General features: G+C 52.0%; 1 protein-coding gene across 4 annotated transcripts in view; it reads left to right on the top strand.

Annotated features, from left to right (window-relative positions):
- Positions 1 to 23919, top strand: part of KIF13A (kinesin family member 13A) — a 477346-nt gene that overhangs the window by 192263 nt on the left and 261164 nt on the right. The window lies entirely within an intron of this gene.

Genomic DNA, 23919 nt, shown 5'->3' with positions numbered 1-23919 from the left:
ATGTTAACCAACTTGTTTCACAGTCCCCAATGCAAAGGAGCTACTGACAGTATTGCCGCTTATTCACATTTTGCCCCAGTAGAGTCCCTTATTCACATTATGCCACACAATATTGCCAGTTTACATTATGCTACACAGTACTATCCTTTATTATTCACAGTATGCCACATAGTAGAGCCCCTTATTCACATTATGTTACACGATGTTGACATTCACATTATGCCACAGTACTATCCTTTATTATTCACATTATACCACACAGTTGTACTCCTTATTCACATTATACCACAAAGTAGTACCCCTTATTCACATTATGCCACACCGTTATGCCCTTATTCACTTTATGGCTCATAGTAGAGCCCCTTATTCACATTATGCCATAGAACATTACCAATTCACATTATCCACACAGTACTGTCATTTATTACTCACAATATAGCACACAGTAGTGTCCCTTATTCATTTTATGCCCCCTGTGCCTCAAATGCCCCTAGTGTCTGTGACATGCCCCTACACAGCAATGTGTTCTCCACATGCAACCCTATGTGCCCCAAATGCCCCCAGCATCTTCCCCTTACCCCCTCCTCCTAGTAGCATGTTCTTCCCCTTTTTACCTTAGTCTCTTTCAAAGTGGAACAAGCAGCAGCCTGACACCGCTAAAACTTTGCTGCAGCCTACAGGACCAAGGGAGTCTGTGTTTATGTAATATGATGGTCTGATCATATGATCTGATGACTCATGATGACATCAAGGGGTACATTTACTAAAGTGGGTTTTTCAACCACCTTTAAGTCAGTCGCGCTTCAGTGCAGTAAGCCAGTAGGAATCAGCCTTATTCTTATTGGCTGATGCATGTCACCACAATCAGTATCTGGACCAGTTTGCAGTGGCTTGCGGGCAGACTGTTGAAAAGCCTAGCTGTACAGAGTCCATAACAGAGGCTGCTACTCCCCTTTGCAAGGCTCCTTATCTAGAGTGATAGACAAAAGGCTACTATTATCAGAGCGTAGAAAGTTCAGGTGTAATAGCTCTCCGAAAACACTTGTTTTACAAGATTACATTACTGCAAAAATAGCTGTTTCTGCAGCATTCTAGAAAAAAAGACATATGCCATCTTCTCACAATATAACAGACTCTTTTTGCTTATAGTATACTTGTTTGCCATGAATAGCATGCACGCAGGTGTGTGTGTTCACACACCCATGATCCATATGATTGCATCGTGCATACACTCTCACAAATGGGCCGTGCCTAGTCGCCATTATGATGCTGCCACTCGGAGAACCTTCAAAAAATATCGGAGGGATAACTTAACCAGTTCTCCTTAATAGTTTCAATTTTCAATCAGTTCCAGACTAATTTTTCTCCATTGCAGAAGAACCAATTCAGGGATAAAAGATAAAAATATATATAGTGAAGTACAGTTTAATACACATAAATAAAAGAATACAAAATAAATCCGAACCAATCACAATATATACACAATAGCAAAGCAGTAACCCTATAAAAATGCTCCCAAGTCACTCTATGCAGAGGGTAATTACCAAGGATGTTGGAACTGCGCTTAACAGCATATGAGTCTGTAAAGGGGATCCCGGGACTTCCCCACAAACCAAGCCGCTTTTTCAGGTAACCAACGTTGCTGAGCTGGACTGAAACGCCTCCACACCGACGCATTTCTACCCCTGGCTGGGGTATTTTTCAAGGTGTAAATAACATTAAGAACTGTTTGACCGCAGTTTCAATATCCTTGGTAATTACCTTCTGCATAGAGTGGCTTGGGAGCCTCTTTATAGCGTTACTGCTTTGCTATTGTGTATATATTGTTATTGGTTCGGATCTATTTTGTATTCTTTTATTTATGTGTATTAAACTGTACTTCACTATATATATATATATATATCATATATAATCTACTATATAAAAGTGTAAATTTGTCTCTGTCTTGCTATATAAATCCACAGTATACAAGCGAAGATCGTGAAATTTGACATACAAGCGTATTAAAACACCGTGGAGGCAACTAAAAAACATTAGAAATCCCTAGCACCCCTAGGGGGTGAGACAGCAGCACAGAGTATATCAGGAGACAGCATAACTCTGGAATTGCTGGAGCCATGTACTCACAAATTGGTACACATATGCCTTACAATCTGTGAACAAACACTGTGGGGGGAAAACACCCCTAGCACCCGTAGGGGTGAAGCAGCTGCACTGAGTATTTCAGCAGGCAGCATAACTCTGGAATGCCTGCAGCAATTTACAACAAACTTGGTGCACATATGACTTACACTCTAGGAACAAACACTGTTGGGGTCAGACACCCCTAGCACCCCTGGGGATGGGAAAGCAGCACAGAGTATGTCAGCAGACAGCATAACTGTGGAAGGCCTGGAGCACTTTACACCAAACCTGGGACACATCTGACATACAATCTATCAACAACCTCTGTGGGGGTTAGACACCCCTAGCACCGGGCCTGCAGCACAGAGTATTACAGGATACAGCATAACTCACGAATGCCTAGACCAATTTGAAACAAACTTGCTACACATATGAATTACAATCTGGGAACAAATACTGTGAGGGTAACACACCACTAGCACACCTAGGGGTGGGGCAGTAGTACAGAGTTTTTTAGCAGACAGTTTAACTCGGCAATACCTGGAGCAATATACACCAAACTTGGTACACATATGACTTACACTCTGAGAACTAATACTGTGGGGGTAACACACCACTAGCACCACTAGTGGTGGCCCAGCAGCACAGACTATTTCAGGACATGCATAATATGTCAGTGAGGATTTACAAAATGTTCTATTGTTTTTAAGTTAAAAGAATAAAATGCCACCAAAGAAAACAGCTACAAATGGTGGAAATAATAACAATTCCACAAGGAATAAAATGTTAGCGGCAGCCTGTGTGTTTAATCTTTACATTGATTTTTGTAAACAAACATTCTTAAAATCCCAGGCAACGGCGGGTACTCATAGAAACATAGAATTTGACGCAGATAAGAACCACTTGGCCCATCTAGTCTGCCCCTTTTTTTATCCTTCGGTAATCTCAACCCTTTTTGAACCTTAATTCTTTGTAAGGATACTCCAGCTAGTATACTATAATTTTTTATCTTTTATTCCTGAATTGGTTCTTTTGCAATGGAGAAAAATTAGTCTGGAACTGATTGAAAAACGAAACTATTAAGGAGCGCTGGTTAAGTTATCTCTCCGATATTTTTTTTGATTGTTTGCACTAGTGGTGAAGGGTGGAGGAGACCTTCAAGGAGTGTGTAACTGACAGGCTGCTCTTTGGCGCATGTAATTGTTTTCATCCAATACTTTTACTCGCAGAACCTATTCGTGGGCAGGATAAGAGTGGCTACATCTGTAAATGTGCTTAATGTTTCATCTGAAATGTCTGATTATTGCTGGAAAGGACTTCTTGACCAGGAGTTATTTCTTTAAGTACTGTTTTAAGCGTACAGTGTGTATGTAGGGAGAAAGGCGTACATGTACAGTGTGGATGTAGGGAGAGAGGCGTACATGTACAGTGTGGATGTAGGGAGAGAGGCGTACATGTACAGTGTGGATGCAGGGGCAGAGGCGTACATGTACAGTGTGGATGTAGGGGCAGAGGCGTAAGTGTACAATGTGGATGTAGGGAGAGAAGCGTACATGTACAGTGTGGATGTAGGGAGAGAGGCGTACATGTACAGTGTGGATGTAGGGGCAGAGGCGTACGTGTACAGTGTGGATGTAGGGAAAGAGGTGTACGCGTACAGTGTGGATGTAGGGGCAGAGGCGTATGTGTACAATGTGGATGTAGGGAGAGAAGCGTACGTGTACAGTGTGGATGTAGGGAGAGAGGTGTACGCGTACAGTGTGGATGTAGGGAGAGAGGCGTATGTGTACAGAGTGGATGTAGGGAGAGAGGCGTATGTGTACAGTGTGGATGTAGGGAGAGAGGCATACGTGTACAGTGTGGATGTAGGGAGAGAGGTGTACGCGTACAGTGTGGATGTAGGGAGAGAAGCGTACGTGTACAGTGTGGATGTAGGGAGAGAGGTGTACGTGTACAGAGTGGATGTAGGGAGAGAGGCGTATGTGTACAGTGTGGATGTAGGGAGAGAGGCGTACATGTACAGTGTGGATGTAGGGAGAGAGGCGTACGTGTACAGTGTGGATGTAGGGAGAGAGGCGTACGTGTACAGTGTGGATGCAGAGGCGTACGTGTACAGTGTGGATGCAGGAGAGATGCGTACGTGTACAGTGTGGATGCAGGGGCAGAGGTTTACGTGTACAGTGTGGATGTAGGGAGAGAGGCGTACGTGTACAGTGTGAATGAAGGGAGAGAACCGTACGTGTACAGTGTGGATGAGGGAGAGAGAGGCGTACGTGTACAACACTGTACACGTACGCCTCTCTCTCCCTCATCCACACTGTACACGTACGCCTCTGTCCCTACATCCACACTGTACACGTAAACCTCTGCCCCTGCATCCACACTGTACACGTACGCATCTCTCCTGCATCCACACTGTACACGTACGCCTCTGCCCCTACATCCACACTGTACACTAGATGTAGGGACAGAGGCGTACGTGTACAGTGTGGATGTAGGGACAGAGGCGTACGTGTACAGTGTGGATGTAGGGGCAGAGGCGTACATGTACAGTGTGGATGAAGGGGCAGAGGCGTACATATACAGTATGGATGCAGGGAAAGAGGCATACGTGTGCAGTGTGGATGCAGGGAAAGAGGCATACGTGTGCAGTGTGGATGCAGAGGCGTACATGTACAGTCTGGATGTAGGGAGAGAGGCATACGTGTACAGTGTGGATGTAGGGGCAGAGGCGTAAGTGTACAATGTGGATGTAGGGAGAGAGGCGTACGTGTACAGTGTGGATGTAGGGAAAGAGGCGTACGTGTACAGTGTGGATGTAGGGAGAGAACCGTACATGTACAGTGTGGATGTAGGGACAGAGGCGTACGTGTACAGTGTGGATGCAGGGGCAGAGGCGTACGTGTACAGTGTGGATGCAGGGGCAGAGGCGTACGTGTACAGTGTGGATGTAGGGGCAGAGGCGTACGTGTACAGTGTGGATGCAGGGGCAGAGGCGTACATGTACAGTGTGGATGTAGGGGCAGAGGCGTAAGTGTACAATGTGGATGTAGGGAAAGAGGTGTACGCGTACAGTGTGGATGTAGGGAGAGAGGCGTACATGTACAGTGTGAATGTAGGGAAAGAGGTGTACGCGTACAGTGTGGATGCAGAGGCGTACGTGTACAGTCTGGATGTAGGGAGAGAGGCATACATGTAAAGTGTGGATGTAGGGAGAGAGGCGTACGTGTACATTGTGGATGCAGGGGCAGAGGCGTACGTGTACAGTGTGGATGTAGGGGCAGAGGCGTACGTGTACAGTGTGGATGTAGGGAGAGAGGCATACGTGTACAGTGTGGATGTAGGGGCAGTGGCATACGTGTACAGTGTGGATTCAAGGGCAGAGGCGTACGTGTACAGTGTGGATGCAGGGGCAAAGGCGTACGTGTACAGTGTGGATGCAGGTTCAGAGGCGTACATGTACAGTGTGGATGCAGGGTCAGAGGCATACATGTACAGTGTGGATGCAGGGGCAGAGGCGTACATGTACAGTGTGGATGCAGGGGCAGAGGCGTACATGTACAGTGTGGATGCAGGGAGAGAGGCATACGTGTAGAGTGTGGATGTAGGGGTAGAGGCGTACGTGTGCAGTGTGGATGCAGGGAGAGAGACGTATGTGTACAGTGTGGATGCAGGGTCAGAGGCGTACATGTACAGTGAGGATGCAGGGGCAGAGGCGTAAGTGTACAGTGTGGATGCAGGGGCAGAGGCGTACATGTACAGTGTGGATGCAGAGGCGTACGTGTACAGTGTGGATGCAGGGAAAGAGGCGTACGTGTACAGTGTGGATGCAGAGGCGTACGTGTACAGTGTGGATGTAGGGAGAGTGGCATACGTGTACAGTGTGGATGTAAAGAGAGAGGTGTATGTGTACAGTGTGGATGCAGGGGCAGAGGCGTACATATACAGTGTGAATGTAGGGAGAGAGACATACGTGTACAGTGTGAATGCAGGGAGAGAGGCGTACGTGTACAGTGTGGATGTAGGGAGAGAGGTGTACGTGTACACTGTGGATGTAGGGAGAGAGGCGTACGTGTACACTGTGGATGTAGGGAGAGAGGCGTACGTGTACACTGTGGATGTAGGGAGAGAGGCGTACATGTACAGTGTGGATGCAGGGGCAGAGGTGTACGCATTCAGTGTGGATGCAGGGGCAGAGGCGTACATGTACAGTGTGGATGCAGGGTCAGAGGCGTACATGTACAGTGTGGATACAGGGGCAGAGGCGTAAGTGTATAGTGTGGATGCAGGGAAAGAGTCATACGTGTGCAGTGTGGATGCAGAGGCGTACATGTACAGTCTGGATGTAGGGAGAGAGGCATACATGTACAGTGTGGATGTAGGGAGAGAGGCATACGTGTACAGTGTGGATGCAGGGAGAGAGGCATACGTGTACAGTGTGGCTGTAGGGAGAGAAGCGTATGTGTACAGTGTGGATGTAGGGAGAGAGGCGTATGTGTACAGTGTGGATGTAGGGAGAGAGGCGTATGTGTACAGTGTGGATGCAGAGGCGTACATCTACAGTGAGGATGTAGGGAGAGAAGTGTATGTGTACAGTGTGGATGCAGGGGCAGAGGCGTACGTGTACAGTGTGAATGTAGGGAAAGAGACATACGTGTACAGTGTGGATGCATGGGTAGAAGCGTACGTGTACAGTGTGGATGCAGGGACGAGGCGTACGTGTACCCTGTGGATGTAGGGAGAGAGGCGTACCTGTACAGTGTGGATGCAGGGAGAGAGGCGTATGTGTACCCTTTGGATGTAGGGGCAGAGGCGTACCTGTACAGTGTGGATGTAGGGAGAGAGGCGTACGTGTACAGTGTGGATGTAGGGAGAGAGGCGTACGTGTACAGTGTGGATGCAGGGGCAGAGGCGTACGTGTACAGTGTGGATGTAGGGAGAGAGGCGTACGTGTACATTGTGGATGCAGGGGCAGAGGCGTACGTGTACAGTGTGGATGCAGGGGCAGAGGCGTACGTGTACAGTGTGGATGCAGGGGCAGAGGCATACATGTACAGTGTGGATGTAGGGAGAGAGGCGTACGTGTACAGTGTGGATGCAGGGGCAGAGGCGTACGTGTCCAGTGTGGATGTAGGGGCAGAGGCGTACGTGTACAGTGTGGATGTAGGGAGAGAGGCGTACGTGTACATTGTGGATGCAGGGGCAGAGGCGTACGTGTACAGTGTGGATGTAGGGAAAGAGGCGTACGTGTACAGTGTGGATGTAGGGAGAGAGGCGTACGTGTACAGTGTGGATGCAGGGGCAGAGGCGTACGTGTACATTGTGGATGCAGGGGCAGAGGCGTACGTGTACAGTGTGGATGCAGGGGCAGAGGCATACATGTACAGTGTGGATGTAGGGAGAGAGACGTACGTGTACAGTGTGGATGCAGGGGCAGAGGCGTACGTGTACATTGTGGATGCAGGGGCAGAGGCGTACGTGTACAGTGTGGATGCAGGGGCAGAGGCGTACGTGTACAGTGTGGATGCAGGGGCAGAGGCGTACGTGTACAGTGTGGATGTAGGGAGAGAGACGTACGTGTACAGTGTGGATGTAGGGGCAGAGGCGTACGTGTACAGTGTGGATGTAGGGAGAGAGGCGTACGTGTACAGTGTGGATGTAGGGGCAGAGGCGTACGTGTACAGTGTGGATGTAGGGAGAGAGACATACGTGTACAGTGTGGATGTAGGGAGAGAGACATACGTGTACAGTGTGGATGTAGGGGCAGAGGCGTACGTGTACAGTGTGGATGTAGGGAGAGAGGCGTACGTGTACAGTGTGGATGTAGGGGCAGAGGCGTACGTGTAGAGTGTGGATGTAGGGAGAGAGACATACGTGTACAGTGTGGATGTAGGGAGAGAGACATACGTGTACAGTGTGGATGTAGGGGCAGAGGCGTACGTGTACAGTGTGGATGTAGGGAGAGAGGCGTACGTGTACAGTGTGGATGTAGGGGCAGAGGCGTACGTGTAGAGTGTGGATGTAGGGAGAGAGACATACGTGTACAGTGTGGATGTAGGGAGAGAGACATACGTGTACAGTGTGGATGTAGGGGCAGAGGCGTACGTGTACAGTGTGGATGTAGGGAGAGAGACATACGTGTACAGTGTGGATGTAGGGAGAGAGACATACGTGTACAGTGTGGATGTAGGGGCAGAGGCGTACGTGTACAGAGTGGATGTAGGGAGAGAGGCATACGTGTACAGTGTGGATGTAGGGAGAGAGGCATACGTGTACAGTGTGGATGCAGGGAGAGAGGCATACGTGTACAGTGTGGCTGTAGGGGCAGAGGCGTACGTGTGCAGTGTGGATGCAGGGAGAGAGGCATATGTGTACAGTGTGGATGCAGGGTCAGAGGCGTACATGTACAGTGAGGATGTAGGGGCAGAGGCGTAAGTGTACAGTGTGGATGCAGGGGCAGAGGCGTACATGTACAGTGTGGATGCAGGGTCAGAGGCGTACATGTACAGTGTGGATGAAGGGGCAGAGGCGTACATATACAGTGTGGATGCAGGGAAAGAGGCGTACGTGTGCAGTGTGGATGCAGAGGCGTACATGTACAGTCTGGATGTAGGGAGAGAGGCATACGTGTACAGTGTGGATGTAGGGAGAGAAGCGTATGTGTACAGTGTGGATGTAGGGAGAGAGGCGTATGTGTACAGTGTGGATGTAGGGAGAGAGGCGTATGTGTACAGTGTGGATGCAGAGGCGTACATCTACAGTGAGGATGCAGGGGCAGAGGAGTACGTGTACAGTGTGGATGCAGAGGCGTACGTGTACAGTGTGGATGTAGGGAGAGAAGTGTATGTGTACAGTGTGGATGCAGGGGCAGAGGCGTACGTGTACAGTGTGAATGTAGGGAAAGAGACATACGTGTACAGTGTGGATGCAGGGACGAGGCGTACGTGTACCCTGTGGATGTAGGGAGAGAGGCGTACCTGTACAGTGTGGATGCAGGGAGAGAGGCGTATGTGTACCCTTTGGATGTAGGGGCAGAGGCATACCTGTACAGTGTGGATGCAGGGTCAGAGGCGTACATGTACAGTGAGGATGTAGGGGCAGAGGCGTAAGTGTACAGTGTGGATGCAGGGGCAGAGGCGTACATGTACAGTGTGGATGCAGGGTCAGAGGCGTACATGTACAGTGTGGATGAAGGGGCAGAGGCGTACATATACAGTGTGGATGCAGGGAAAGAGGCGTACGTGTGCAGTGTGGATGCAGAGGCGTACATGTACAGTCTGGATGTAGGGAGAGAGGCATACGTGTACAGTGTGGATGTAGGGAGAGAAGCGTATGTGTACAGTGTGGATGTAGGGAGAGAGGCGTATGTGTACAGTGTGGATGTAGGGAGAGAGGCGTATGTGTACAGTGTGGATGCAGAGGCGTACATCTACAGTGAGGATGCAGGGGCAGAGGAGTACGTGTACAGTGTGGATGCAGAGGCGTACGTGTACAGTGTGGATGTAGGGAGAGAAGTGTATGTGTACAGTGTGGATGCAGGGGCAGAGGCGTACGTGTACAGTGTGAATGTAGGGAAAGAGACATACGTGTACAGTGTGGATGCAGGGACGAGGCGTACGTGTACCCTGTGGATGTAGGGAGAGAGGCGTACCTGTACAGTGTGGATGCAGGGAGAGAGGCGTATGTGTACCCTTTGGATGTAGGGGCAGAGGCATACCTGTACAGTGTGGATGCAGGGTCAGAGGCGTACATGTACAGTGAGGATGTAGGGGCAGAGGCGTAAGTGTACAGTGTGGATGCAGGGGCAGAGGCGTACATGTACAGTGTGGATGCAGGGTCAGAGGCGTACATGTACAGTGTGGATGAAGGGGCAGAGGCGTACATATACAGTGTGGATGCAGGGAAAGAGGCGTACGTGTGCAGTGTGGATGCAGAGGCGTACATGTACAGTCTGGATGTAGGGAGAGAGGCATACGTGTACAGTGTGGATGTAGGGAGAGAAGCGTATGTGTACAGTGTGGATGTAGGGAGAGAGGCGTATGTGTACAGTGTGGATGTAGGGAGAGAGGCGTATGTGTACAGTGTGGATGCAGAGGCGTACATCTACAGTGAGGATGTAGGGAGAGAAGTGTATGTGTACAGTGTGGATGCAGGGGCAGAGGCGTACGTGTACAGTGTGAATGTAGGGAAAGAGACATACGTGTACAGTGTGGATGCATGGGTAGAAGCGTACGTGTACAGTGTGGATGCAGGGACGAGGCGTACGTGTACCCTGTGGATGTAGGGAGAGAGGCGTACCTGTACAGTGTGGATGCAGGGAGAGAGGCGTATGTGTACCCTTTGGATGTAGGGGCAGAGGCGTACCTGTACAGTGTGGATGTAGGGAGAGAGGCGTACGTGTACAGTGTGGATGTAGGGAGAGAGGCGTACGTGTACAGTGTGGATGCAGGGGCAGAGGCGTACGTGTACAGTGTGGATGTAGGGAGAGAGGCGTACGTGTACATTGTGGATGCAGGGGCAGAGGCGTACGTGTACAGTGTGGATGCAGGGGCAGAGGCGTACGTGTACAGTGTGGATGCAGGGGCAGAGGCATACATGTACAGTGTGGATGTAGGGAGAGAGGCGTACGTGTACAGTGTGGATGCAGGGGCAGAGGCGTACGTGTCCAGTGTGGATGTAGGGGCAGAGGCGTACGTGTACAGTGTGGATGTAGGGAGAGAGGCGTACGTGTACATTGTGGATGCAGGGGCAGAGGCGTACGTGTACAGTGTGGATGTAGGGAAAGAGGCGTACGTGTACAGTGTGGATGTAGGGAGAGAGGCGTACGTGTACAGTGTGGATGCAGGGGCAGAGGCGTACGTGTACATTGTGGATGCAGGGGCAGAGGCGTACGTGTACAGTGTGGATGCAGGGGCAGAGGCATACATGTACAGTGTGGATGTAGGGAGAGAGACGTACGTGTACAGTGTGGATGCAGAGGCGTACGTGTACATTGTGGATGCAGGGGCAGAGGCGTACGTGTACAGTGTGGATGCAGGGGCAGAGGCGTACGTGTACAGTGTGGATGCAGGGGCAGAGGCGTACGTGTACAGTGTGGATGTAGGGAGAGAGACGTACGTGTACAGTGTGGATGTAGGGGCAGAGGCGTACGTGTACAGTGTGGATGTAGGGAGAGAGGCGTACGTGTACAGTGTGGATGTAGGGGCAGAGGCGTACGTGTACAGTGTGGATGTAGGGAGAGAGACATACGTGTACAGTGTGGATGTAGGGAGAGAGACATACGTGTACAGTGTGGATGTAGGGGCAGAGGCGTACGTGTACAGTGTGGATGTAGGGAGAGAGGCGTACGTGTACAGTGTGGATGTAGGGGCAGAGGCGTACGTGTAGAGTGTGGATGTAGGGAGAGAGACATACGTGTACAGTGTGGATGTAGGGAGAGAGACATACGTGTACAGTGTGGATGTAGGGGCAGAGGCGTACGTGTAGAGTGTGGATGTAGGGAGAGAGACATACGTGTACAGTGTGGATGTAGGGAGAGAGACATACGTGTACAGTGTGGATGTAGGGGCAGAGGCGTACGTGTACAGTGTGGATGTAGGGAGAGAGGCGTACGTGTACAGTGTGGATGTAGGGGCAGAGGCGTACGTGTAGAGTGTGGATGTAGGGAGAGAGACATACGTGTACAGTGTGGATGTAGGGAGAGAGACATACGTGTACAGTGTGGATGTAGGGGCAGAGGCGTACGTGTACAGTGTGGATGTAGGGAGAGAGACATACGTGTACAGTGTGGATGTAGGGAGAGAGACATACGTGTACAGTGTGGATGTAGGGAGAGAGACATACGTGTACAGTGTGGATGTAGGGGCAGAGGCGTACGTGTACAGAGTGGATGTAGGGAGAGAGGCATACGTGTACAGTGTGGATGTAGGGAGAGAGGCATACGTGTACAGTGTGGCTGTAGGGGCAGAGGCGTACGTGTGCAGTGTGGATGCAGGGAGAGAGGCATATGTGTACAGTGTGGATGCAGGGTCAGAGGCGTACATGTACAGTGAGGATGTAGGGGCAGAGGCGTAAGTGTACAGTGTGGATGCAGGGGCAGAGGCGTACATGTACAGTGTGGATGCAGGGTCAGAGGCGTACATGTACAGTGTGGATGAAGGGGCAGAGGCGTACATATACAGTGTGGATGCAGGGAAAGAGGCGTACGTGTGCAGTGTGGATGCAGAGGCGTACATGTACAGTCTGGATGTAGGGAGAGAGGCATACGTGTACAGTGTGGATGTAGGGAGAGAAGCGTATGTGTACAGTGTGGATGTAGGGAGAGAGGCGTATGTGTACAGTGTGGATGTAGGGAGAGAGGCGTATGTGTACAGTGTGGATGCAGAGGCGTACATCTACAGTGAGGATGCAGGGGCAGAGGAGTACGTGTACAGTGTGGATGCAGAGGCGTACGTGTACAGTGTGGATGTAGGGAGAGAAGTGTATGTGTACAGTGTGGATGCAGGGGCAGAGGCGTACGTGTACAGTGTGAATGTAGGGAAAGAGACATACGTGTACAGTGTGGATGCAGGGACGAGGCGTACGTGTACCCTGTGGATGTAGGGAGAGAGGCGTACCTGTACAGTGTGGATGCAGGGAGAGAGGCGTATGTGTACCCTTTGGATGTAGGGGCAGAGGCATACCTGTACAGTGTGGATGCAGGGTCAGAGGCGTACATGTACAGTGAGGATGTAGGGGCAAAGGCGTAAGTGTACAGTGTGGATGCAGGGGCAGAGGCGTACATGTACAGTGTGGATGCAGGGTCAGAGGCGTACATGTACAGTGTGGATGAAGGGGCAGAGGCGTACATATACAGTGTGGATGCAGGGAAAGAGGCGTACGTGTGCAGTGTGGATGCAGAGGCGTACATGTACAGTCTGGATGTAGGGAGAGAGGCATACGTGTACAGTGTGGATGTAGGGAGAGAAGCGTATGTGTACAGTGTGGATGTAGGGAGAGAGGCGTATGTGTACAGTGTGGATGTAGGGAGAGAGGCGTATGTGTACAGTGTGGATGCAGAGGCGTACATCTACAGTGAGGATGTAGGGAGAGAAGTGTATGTGTACAGTGTGGATGCAGGGGCAGAGGCGTACGTGTACAGTGTGAATGTAGGGAAAGAGACATACGTGTACAGTGTGGATGCATGGGTAGAAGCGTACGTGTACAGTGTGGATGCAGGGACGAGGCGTACGTGTACCCTGTGGATGTAGGGAGAGAGGCGTACCTGTACAGTGTGGATGCAGGGAGAGAGGCGTATGTGTACCCTTTGGATGTAGGGGCAGAGGCGTACCTGTACAGTGTGGATGCAGGGGCAGAGGCGTACATGTACAGTGTGGATGTAGGGGCAGAGGCGTAAGTGTACAATGTGGATGTAGGGAAAGAGGTGTACGCGTACAGTGTGGATGTAGGGAGAGAGGCGTACATGTACAGTGTGAATGTAGGGAAAGAGGTGTACGCGTACAGTGTGGATGCAGAGGCGTACGTGTACAGTCTGGATGTAGGGAGAGAGGCATACATGTAAAGTGTGGATGTAGGGAGAGAGGCATACGTGTACAGTGTGGATGTAGGGGCAGAGGCGTACGTGTACAGTGTGGATGTAGGGAGAGAGGCATACGTGTACAGTGTGGATGTAGGGGCAGTGGCATACGTGTACAGTGTGGATGAGGGAGAGAGAGGCGTACGTGTACAGTGTGGATTCAAGGGCAGAGGCGTACGTGTACAGTGTGGATGCAGGGGCAAAGGCGTACGTGTACAGTGTGGATGCAGGTTCAGAGGCGTACATGTACAGTGTGGATGCAGGGTCAGAGGCATACATGTACAGTGTGGATGCAGGGGCAGAGGCGTACATGTACAGTGTGGATGCAGGGGCAGAGGCGTACATGTACAGTGTGGATGCAGGGAGAGAGGCATACGTGTAGAGTGTGGATGTAGGGGTAGAGGCGTACGTGTGCAGTGTGGATGCAGGGAGAGAGACGTATGTGTACAGTGTGGATGCAGGGTCAGAGGCGTACATGTACAGTGAGGATGCAGGGGCAGAGGCGTAAGTGTACAGTGTGGATGCAGGGGCAGAGGCGTACATGTACAGTGTGGATGCAGAGGCGTACGTGTACAGTGTGGATGCAGGGAAAGAGGCGTACGTGTACAGTGTGGATGCAGAGGCGTACGTGTACAGTGTGGATGTAGGGAGAGTGGCATACGTGTACAGTGTGGATGTAAAGAGAGAGGTGTATGTGTACAGTGTGGATGCAGGGGCAGAGGCGTACATATACAGTGTGAATGTAGGGAGAGAGACATACGTGTACAGTGTGAATGCAGGGAGAGAGGCGTACGTGTACAGTGTGGATGTAGGGAGAGAGGTGTACGTGTACACTGTGGATGTAGGGAGAGAGGCGTACGTGTACACTGTGGATGTAGGGAGAGAGGCGTACGTGTACACTGTGGATGTAGGGAGAGAGGCGTACATGTACAGTGTGGATGCAGGGGCAGAGGTGTACGCATTCAGTGTGGATGCAGGGGCAGAGGCGTACATGTACAGTGTGGATGCAGGGTCAGAGGCGTACATGTACAGTGTGGATACAGGGGCAGAGGCGTAAGTGTATAGTGTGGATGCAGGGAAAGAGTCATACGTGTGCAGTGTGGATGCAGAGGCGTACATGTACAGTCTGGATGTAGGGAGAGAGGCATACATGTACAGTGTGGATGTAGGGAGAGAGGCATACGTGTACAGTGTGGATGCAGGGAGAGAGGCATACGTGTACAGTGTGGCTGTAGGGAGAGAAGCGTATGTGTACAGTGTGGATGTAGGGAGAGAGGCGTATGTGTACAGTGTGGATGTAGGGAGAGAGGCGTATGTGTACAGTGTGGATGCAGAGGCGTACATCTACAGTGAGGATGTAGGGAGAGAAGTGTATGTGTACAGTGTGGATGCAGGGGCAGAGGCGTACGTGTACAGTGTGAATGTAGGGAAAGAGACATACGTGTACAGTGTGGATGCATGGGTAGAAGCGTACGTGTACAGTGTGGATGCAGGGACGAGGCGTACGTGTACCCTGTGGATGTAGGGAGAGAGGCGTACCTGTACAGTGTGGATGCAGGGAGAGAGGCGTATGTGTACCCTTTGGATGTAGGGGCAGAGGCGTACCTGTACAGTGTGGATGTAGGGAGAGAGGCGTACGTGTACAGTGTGGATGTAGGGAGAGAGGCGTACGTGTACAGTGTGGATGCAGGGGCAGAGGCGTACGTGTACAGTGTGGATGTAGGGAGAGAGGCGTACGTGTACATTGTGGATGCAGGGGCAGAGGCGTACGTGTACAGTGTGGATGCAGGGGCAGAGGCGTACGTGTACAGTGTGGATGCAGGGGCAGAGGCATACATGTACAGTGTGGATGTAGGGAGAGAGGCGTACGTGTACAGTGTGGATGCAGGGGCAGAGGCGTACGTGTCCAGTGTGGATGTAGGGGCAGAGGCGTACGTGTACAGTGTGGATGTAGGGAGAGAGGCGTACGTGTACATTGTGGATGCAGGGGCAGAGGCGTACGTGTACAGTGTGGATGTAGGGAAAGAGGCGTACGTGTACAGTGTGGATGTAGGGAGAGAGGCGTACGTGTACAGTGTGGATGCAGGGGCAGAGGCGTACGTGTACATTGTGGATGCAGGGGCAGAGGCGTACGTGTACAGTGTGGATGCAGGGGCAGAGGCGTACATATACAGTGTGGATGCAGGGAAAGAGGCGTACGTGTGCAGTGTGGATGCAGAGGCGTACATGTACAGTCTGGATGTAGGGAGAGAGGCATACGTGTACAGTGTGGATGTAGGGAGAGAAGCGTATGTGTACAGTGTGGATGTAGGGAGAGAGGCGTATGTGTACAGTGTGGATGTAGGGAGAGAGGCGTATGTGTACAGTGTGGATGCAGAGGCGTACATCTACAGTGAGGATGTAGGGAGAGAAGTGTATGTGTACAGTGTGGATGCAGGGGCAGAGGCGTACGTGTACAGTGTGAATGTAGGGAAAGAGACATACGTGTACAGTGTGGATGCATGGGTAGAAGCGTACGTGTACAGTGTGGATGCAGGGACGAGGCGTACGTGTACCCTGTGGATGTAGGGAGAGAGGCGTACCTGTACAGTGTGGATGCAGGGAGAGAGGCGTATGTGTACCCTTTGGATGTAGGGGCAGAGGCGTACCTGTACAGTGTGGATGTAGGGAGAGAGGCGTACGTGTACAGTGTGGATGTAGGGAGAGAGGCGTACGTGTACAGTGTGGATGCAGGGGCAGAGGCGTACGTGTACATTGTTGATGCAGGGGCAGAGGCGTACGTGTACAGTGTGGATGCAGGGGCAGAGGCATACATGTACAGTGTGGATGTAGGGAGAGAGACGTACGTGTACAGTGTGGATGCAGGGGCAGAGGCGTACGTGTACAGTGTGGATGCAGGGGCAGAGGCGTACGTGTACAGTGTGGATGCAGGGGCAGAGGCGTACGTGTACAGTGTGGATGTAGGGAGAGAGACGTACGTGTACAGTGTGGATGTAGGGGCAGAGGCGTACGTGTACAGTGTGGATGTAGGGAGAGAGGCGTACGTGTACAGTGTGGATGTAGGGGCAGAGGCGTACGTGTACAGTGTGGATGTAGGGAGAGAGACATACGTGTACAGTGTGGATGTAGGGAGAGAGACATACGTGTACAGTGTGGATGTAGGGGCAGAGGCGTACGTGTACAGTGTGGATGTAGGGAGAGAGGCGTACGTGTACAGTGTGGATGTAGGGGCAGAGGCGTACGTGTAGAGTGTGGATGTAGGGAGAGAGACATACGTGTACAGTGTGGATGTAGGGAGAGAGACATACGTGTACAGTGTGGATGTAGGGGCAGAGGCGTACGTGTACAGTGTGGATGTAGGGAGAGAGGCGTACGTGTACAGTGTGGATGTAGGGGCAGAGGCGTACGTGTAGAGTGTGGATGTAGGGAGAGAGACATACGTGTACAGTGTGGATGTAGGGAGAGAGACATACGTGTACAGTGTGGATGTAGGGGCAGAGGCGTACGTGTACAGTGTGGATGTAGGGAGAGAGACATACGTGTACAGTGTGGATGTAGGGAGAGAGACATACGTGTACAGTGTGGATGTAGGGGCAGAGGCGTACGTGTACAGAGTGGATGTAGGGAGAGAGGCATACGTGTACAGTGTGGATGTAGGGAGAGAGGCATACGTGTACAGTGTGGATGCAGGGAGAGAGGCATACGTGTACAGTGTGGCTGTAGGGGCAGAGGCGTACGTGTGCAGTGTGGATGCAGGGAGAGAGGCATATGTGTACAGTGTGGATGCAGGGTCAGAGGCGTACATGTACAGTGAGGATGTAGGGGCAGAGGCGTAAGTGTACAGTGTGGATGCAGGGGCAGAGGCGTACATGTACAGTGTGGATGCAGGGTCAGAGGCGTACATGTACAGTGTGGATGAAGGGGCAGAGGCGTACATATACAGTGTGGATGCAGGGAAAGAGGCGTACGTGTGCAGTGTGGATGCAGAGGCGTACATGTACAGTCTGGATGTAGGGAGAGAGGCATACGTGTGCAGTGTGGATGTAGGGAGAGAAGCGTATGTGTACAGTGTGGATGTAGGGAGAGAGGCGTATGTGTACAGTGTGGATGTAGGGAGAGAGGCGTATGTGTACAGTGTGGATGCAGAGGCGTACATCTACAGTGAGGATGCAGGGGCAGAGGAGTACGTGTACAGTGTGGATGCAGAGGCGTACGTGTACAGTGTGGATGTAGGGAGAGAAGTGTATGTGTACAGTGTGGATGCAGGGGCAGAGGCGTACGTGTACAGTGTGAATGTAGGGAAAGAGACATACGTGTACAGTGTGGATGCAGGGACGAGGCGTACGTGTACCCTGTGGATGTAGGGAGAGAGGCGTACCTGTACAGTGTGGATGCAGGGAGAGAGGCGTATGTGTACCCTTTGGATGTAGGGGCAGAGGCATACCTGTACAGTGTGGATGCAGGGTCAGAGGCGTACATGTACAGTGAGGATGTAGGGGCAGAGGCGTAAGTGTACAGTGTGGATGCAGGGGCAGAGGCGTACATGTACAGTGTGGATGCAGGGTCAGAGGCGTACATGTACAGTGTGGATGAAGGGGCAGAGGCGTACATATACAGTGTGGATGCAGGGAAAGAGGCGTACGTGTGCAGTGTGGATGCAGAGGCGTACATGTACAGTCTGGATGTAGGGAGAGAGGCATACGTGTACAGTGTGGATGTAGGGAGAGAAGCGTATGTGTACAGTGTGGATGTAGGGAGAGAGGCGTATGTGTACAGTGTGGATGTAGGGAGAGAGGCGTATGTGTACAGTGTGGATGCAGAGGCGTACATCTACAGTGAGGATGTAGGGAGAGAAGTGTATGTGTACAGTGTGGATGCAGGGGCAGAGGCGTACGTGTACAGTGTGAATGTAGGGAAAGAGACATACGTGTACAGTGTGGATGCATGGGTAGAAGCGTACGTGTACAGTGTGGATGCAGGGACGAGGCGTACGTGTACCCTGTGGATGTAGGGAGAGAGGCGTACCTGTACAGTGTGGATGCAGGGAGAGAGGCGTATGTGTACCCTTTGGATGTAGGGGCAGAGGCGTACCTGTACAGTGTGGATGTAGGGAGAGAGGCGTACGTGTACAGTGTGGATGTAGGGAGAGAGGCGTACGTGTACAGTGTGGATGCAGGGGCAGAGGCGTACGTGTACAGTGTGGATGTAGGGAGAGAGGCGTACGTGTACATTGTGGATGCAGGGGCAGAGGCGTACGTGTACAGTGTGGATGCAGGGGCAGAGGCGTACGTGTACAGTGTGGATGCAGGGGCAGAGGCATACATGTACAGTGTGGATGTAGGGAGAGAGGCGTACGTGTACAGTGTGGATGCAGGGGCAGAGGCGTACGTGTCCAGTGTGGATGTAGGGGCAGAGGCGTACGTGTACAGTGTGGATGTAGGGAGAGAGGCGTACGTGTACATTGTGGATGCAGGGGCAGAGGCGTACGTGTACAGTGTGGATGTAGGGAAAGAGGCGTACGTGTACAGTGTGGATGTAGGGAGAGAGGCGTACGTGTACAGTGTGGATGCAGGGGCAGAGGCGTACGTGTACATTGTGGATGCAGGGGCAGAGGCGTACGTGTACAGTGTGGATGCAGGGGCAGAGGCATACATGTACAGTGTGGATGTAGGGAGAGAGACGTACGTGTACAGTGTGGATGCAGGGGCAGAGGCGTACGTGTACATTGTGGATGCAGGGGCAGAGGCGTACGTGTACAGTGTGGATGCAGGGGCAGAGGCGTACGTGTACAGTGGATGCAGGGGCAGAGGCGTACGTGTACAGTGTGGATGTAGGGAGAGAGACGTACGTGTACAGTGTGGATGTAGGGGCAGAGGCGTACGTGTACAGTGTGGATGTAGGGAGAGAGGCGTACGTGTACAGTGTGGATGTAGGGGCAGAGGCGTACGTGTACAGTGTGGATGTAGGGAGAGAGACATACGTGTACAGTGTGGATGTAGGGAGAGAGACATACGTGTACAGTGTGGATGTAGGGAGAGAGACATACGTGTACAGTGTGGATGTAGGGGCAGAGGCGTACGTGTACAGAGTGGATGTAGGGAGAGAGGCATACGTGTACAGTGTGGATGTAGGGAGAGAGGCATACGTGTACAGTGTGGCTGTAGGGGCAGAGGCGTACGTGTGCAGTGTGGATGCAGGGAGAGAGGCATATGTGTACAGTGTGGATGCAGGGTCAGAGGCGTACATGTACAGTGAGGATGTAGGGGCAGAGGCGTAAGTGTACAGTGTGGATGCAGGGGCAGAGGCGTACATGTACAGTGTGGATGCAGGGTCAGAGGCGTACATGTACAGTGTGGATGAAGGGGCAGAGGCGTACATATACAGTGTGGATGCAGGGAAAGAGGCGTACGTGTGCAGTGTGGATGCAGAGGCGTACATGTACAGTCTGGATGTAGGGAGAGAGGCATACGTGTACAGTGTGGATGTAGGGAGAGAAGCGTATGTGTACAGTGTGGATGTAGGGAGAGAGGCGTATGTGTACAGTGTGGATGTAGGGAGAGAGGCGTATGTGTACAGTGTGGATGCAGAGGCGTACATCTACAGTGAGGATGCAGGGGCAGAGGAGTACGTGTACAGTGTGGATGCAGAGGCGTACGTGTACAGTGTGGATGTAGGGAGAGAAGTGTATGTGTACAGTGTGGATGCAGGGGCAGAGGCGTACGTGTACAGTGTGAATGTAGGGAAAGAGACATACGTGTACAGTGTGGATGCAGGGACGAGGCGTACGTGTACCCTGTGGATGTAGGGAGAGAGGCGTACCTGTACAGTGTGGATGCAGGGAGAGAGGCGTATGTGTACCCTTTGGATGTAGGGGCAGAGGCATACCTGTACAGTGTGGATGCAGGGTCAGAGGCGTACATGTACAGTGAGGATGTAGGGGCAAAGGCGTAAGTGTACAGTGTGGATGCAGGGGCAGAGGCGTACATGTACAGTGTGGATGCAGGGTCAGAGGCGTACATGTACAGTGTGGATGAAGGGGCAGAGGCGTACATATACAGTGTGGATGCAGGGAAAGAGGCGTACGTGTGCAGTGTGGATGCAGAGGCGTACATGTACAGTCTGGATGTAGGGAGAGAGGCATACGTGTACAGTGTGGATGTAGGGAGAGAAGCGTATGTGTACAGTGTGGATGTAGGGAGAGAGGCGTATGTGTACAGTGTGGATGTAGGGAGAGAGGCGTATGTGTACAGTGTGGATGCAGAGGCGTACATCTACAGTGAGGATGTAGGGAGAGAAGTGTATGTGTACAGTGTGGATGCAGGGGCAGAGGCGTACGTGTACAGTGTGAATGTAGGGAAAGAGACATACGTGTACAGTGTGGATGCATGGGTAGAAGCGTACGTGTACAGTGTGGATGCAGGGACGAGGCGTACGTGTACCCTGTGGATGTAGGGAGAGAGGCGTACCTGTACAGTGTGGATGCAGGGAGAGAGGCGTATGTGTACCCTTTGGATGTAGGGGCAGAGGCGTACCTGTACAGTGTGGATGCAGGGGCAGAGGCGTACATGTACAGTGTGGATGTAGGGGCAGAGGCGTAAGTGTACAATGTGGATGTAGGGAAAGAGGTGTACGCGTACAGTGTGGATGTAGGGAGAGAGGCGTACATGTACAGTGTGAATGTAGGGAAAGAGGTGTACGCGTACAGTGTGGATGCAGAGGCGTACGTGTACAGTCTGGATGTAGGGAGAGAGGCATACATGTAAAGTGTGGATGTAGGGAGAGAGGCATACGTGTACAGTGTGGATGTAGGGGCAGAGGCGTACGTGTACAGTGTGGATGTAGGGAGAGAGGCATACGTGTACAGTGTGGATGTAGGGGCAGTGGCATACGTGTACAGTGTGGATGAGGGAGAGAGAGGCGTACGTGTACAGTGTGGATTCAAGGGCAGAGGCGTACGTGTACAGTGTGGATGCAGGGGCAAAGGCGTACGTGTACAGTGTGGATGCAGGTTCAGAGGCGTACATGTACAGTGTGGATGCAGGGTCAGAGGCATACATGTACAGTGTGGATGCAGGGGCAGAGGCGTACATGTACAGTGTGGATGCAGGGGCAGAGGCGTACATGTACAGTGTGGATGCAGGGAGAGAGGCATACGTGTAGAGTGTGGATGTAGGGGTAGAGGCGTACGTGTGCAGTGTGGATGCAGGGAGAGAGACGTATGTGTACAGTGTGGATGCAGGGTCAGAGGCGTACATGTACAGTGAGGATGCAGGGGCAGAGGCGTAAGTGTACAGTGTGGATGCAGGGGCAGAGGCGTACATGTACAGTGTGGATGCAGAGGCGTACGTGTACAGTGTGGATGCAGGGAAAGAGGCGTACGTGTACAGTGTGGATGCAGAGGCGTACGTGTACAGTGTGGATGTAGGGAGAGTGGCATACGTGTACAGTGTGGATGTAAAGAGAGAGGTGTATGTGTACAGTGTGGATGCAGGGGCAGAGGCGTACATATACAGTGTGAATGTAGGGAGAGAGACATACGTGTACAGTGTGAATGCAGGGAGAGAGGCGTACGTGTACAGTGTGGATGTAGGGAGAGAGGTGTACGTGTACACTGTGGATGTAGGGAGAGAGGCGTACGTGTACACTGTGGATGTAGGGAGAGAGGCGTACGTGTACACTGTGGATGTAGGGAGAGAGGCGTACATGTACAGTGTGGATGCAGGGGCAGAGGTGTACGCATTCAGTGTGGATGCAGGGGCAGAGGCGTACATGTACAGTGTGGATGCAGGGTCAGAGGCGTACATGTACAGTGTGGATACAGGGGCAGAGGCGTAAGTGTATAGTGTGGATGCAGGGAAAGAGTCATACGTGTGCAGTGTGGATGCAGAGGCGTACATGTACAGTCTGGATGTAGGGAGAGAGGCATACATGTACAGTGTGGATGTAGGGAGAGAGGCATACGTGTACAGTGTGGATGCAGGGAGAGAGGCATACGTGTACAGTGTGGCTGTAGGGAGAGAAGCGTATGTGTACAGTGTGGATGTAGGGAGAGAGGCGTATGTGTACAGTGTGGATGTAGGGAGAGAGGCGTATGTGTACAGTGTGGATGCAGAGGCGTACATCTACAGTGAGGATGTAGGGAGAGAAGTGTATGTGTACAGTGTGGATGCAGGGGCAGAGGCGTACGTGTACAGTGTGAATGTAGGGAAAGAGACATACGTGTACAGTGTGGATGCATGGGTAGAAGCGTACGTGTACAGTGTGGATGCAGGGACGAGGCGTACGTGTACCCTGTGGATGTAGGGAGAGAGGCGTACCTGTACAGTGTGGATGCAGGGAGAGAGGCGTATGTGTACCCTTTGGATGTAGGGGCAGAGGCGTACCTGTACAGTGTGGATGTAGGGAGAGAGGCGTACGTGTACAGTGTGGATGTAGGGAGAGAGGCGTACGTGTACAGTGTGGATGCAGGGGCAGAGGCGTACGTGTACAGTGTGGATGTAGGGAGAGAGGCGTACGTGTACATTGTGGATGCAGGGGCAGAGGCGTACGTGTACAGTGTGGATGCAGGGGCAGAGGCGTACGTGTACAGTGTGGATGCAGGGGCAGAGGCATACATGTACAGTGTGGATGTAGGGAGAGAGGCGTACGTGTACAGTGTGGATGCAGGGGCAGAGGCGTACGTGTCCAGTGTGGATGTAGGGGCAGAGGCGTACGTGTACAGTGTGGATGTAGGGAGAGAGGCGTACGTGTACATTGTGGATGCAGGGGCAGAGGCGTACGTGTACAGTGTGGATGTAGGGAAAGAGGCGTACGTGTACAGTGTGGATGTAGGGAGAGAGGCGTACGTGTACAGTGTGGATGCAGGGGCAGAGGCGTACGTGTACATTGTGGATGCAGGGGCAGAGGCGTACGTGTACAGTGTGGATGCAGGGGCAGAGGCGTACATATACAGTGTGGATGCAGGGAAAGAGGCGTACGTGTGCAGTGTGGATGCAGAGGCGTACATGTACAGTCTGGATGTAGGGAGAGAGGCATACGTGTACAGTGTGGATGTAGGGAGAGAAGCGTATGTGTACAGTGTGGATGTAGGGAGAGAGGCGTATGTGTACAGTGTGGATGTAGGGAGAGAGGCGTATGTGTACAGTGTGGATGCAGAGGCGTACATCTACAGTGAGGATGTAGGGAGAGAAGTGTATGTGTACAGTGTGGATGCAGGGGCA

Source organism: Pseudophryne corroboree, chromosome 5, assembly GCF_028390025.1.
Source record: "Pseudophryne corroboree isolate aPseCor3 chromosome 5, aPseCor3.hap2, whole genome shotgun sequence".
Taxonomy (NCBI): Eukaryota; Metazoa; Chordata; class Amphibia; order Anura; family Myobatrachidae; genus Pseudophryne; species Pseudophryne corroboree.
The sequence above is the reverse complement of the archived record's forward strand: the minus strand, read 5'-3'. Positions and strand labels throughout refer to the sequence as shown.